Consider the following 1,807-nt stretch of genomic DNA (forward strand, 5'->3'; position numbering starts at 1 on the left):
TTCTCCATTGATAAGAATGTTGTTTGTTGGTCCAGTGGTGAGGAGTTTTATTTTCTTTACATTGTGGTGCACTCATAGCTGTGATCTTTGGTGTTCATCAACAAATACTTTAAGAACTCTTTGCTTTCAGAAAGCAAGATTGTATCATCTGCATATCACAGATTATTAATGAATCCTCTTCCAACACTGATGCTACATTTTTTGTTCATATAATCCAGCTTCTCGGATTATTTGCTCAACATACAGATTGAATACATATGGTGAAAGAAAATAGCTGTGATGCACACCTTTCATAGTTTAAATCATTCAGTGTTCCCTTGTACTTTTTGAACAACTATATCTTAGTCTATGTACAGGTTCCTTATGAACACAATGAAGAGTTCTGGAATATTCCTTCTCCACAATTCTGTCCATAGCTTGCTGTGATCCACTCAACCGAAAGCTTTTGTGAAGTCAATAAAGCACAGGTAAACATTGTTCTGGTATTCTGTACTTTCAGCCAGGATCCATCTGATGTCAATAATGATACTCCTCATTCCACTTCCTCTTCTGAATCTGGCTTGAACCTTTGGAAGTTCTCTGCTGATGTATGGTTACAGCCATTTTTGAATTATCTGTAGCAAAATTTTGCTTGCTTGAGATATTAATGATATTATTCAATATTTTCCATATTCCACTGGGTCCTAGAATGGTCACAAGTATGAATCTCTTCCAGTTAGATGGCCACTTAGCTCTCTTCCAAATTTCCTGCTATAGATGAGTGAGTACCTCCAGTGCTACATCAATGTAGAAAATCCTATGGTGACAGTTGTACTCTGTCACTTGGGATCACTAAGAGTTGAAATCTACTTGAGGGCACCCAACAATAAAATTGTTAGAGTTAAAAAAATGATACCCTGAAAGTATATGAGGGAGATTCAAATAGTTCATGGAAAAATATAATTGAAAGATAATGGAATTTTCCAACCAAGTCGTATGTAGTCTCCTCATACTCCAGATGACCCTTGGAAACACAAATTTATTGTTTTTCATCCAAAATCATGTGAGACAACAAATAGCATACATAGCCATCAGTAATAATGGAGCCCTGGTGAGGACTGTAGGATAAGCAAAAGACTGCTAACCACAAAGTTGGTGGTTCACACACACCAGACATGAGTCAGAACAAACTTGACAGCACTTAACAACAACAATCAATCAATAATGATAGTTCACATTTATTTAATACTGTGTGCTTTATGGAAATCATTGCATATTTGATACTACAGGAGTCTTATGTCATAGGAAAAATAAGAAGCCCTTGTTGTTATTGAATTGGTTCCGATCCATAGAAACCGTTTGGTGTGTCTTAGGAACACCTGGTGAGCTTGAACCACAAACCTTGTAGTTCAAACCAACTCTGCAGTCCAGAACATTAACCCACAGCACCATATCAGGACTCTGAAGAAGTTGGAACTGGCCCATAGCAACCTTATGCACAGCAGAACAAAATACTGCCTGATCCTGGGCCAGCTTCACTACTGTTGTCATGCTTGAGCCCATCGATGCTGCCACTTGGCCAATCCATCTCGTTGGGGGGCTTCCTCTTTTTCTCTGACCCTCCACCTTACTAAACATGATATCCTTCTCCAGTGACTGGTACCTCCTGACAATATGTTCAAAGTATGAGAGAAGTTTGGCCATCTTGGCCTCTAAGGAGCACTCTGGCTGCACTTCTTCCAAAACGGATCTATTGGTTCTTTTGGCAGCCCATGGCACTTTCTATATTCTCCTCCAACACCATAACTCAAAAGCATCAATTCTTCTA

This window comes from Chrysochloris asiatica, unplaced genomic scaffold (assembly GCF_000296735.1).
Source record: "Chrysochloris asiatica unplaced genomic scaffold, ChrAsi1.0 scaffold00044, whole genome shotgun sequence".
NCBI lineage: Eukaryota > Metazoa > Chordata > Mammalia > Afrosoricida > Chrysochloridae > Chrysochloris > Chrysochloris asiatica.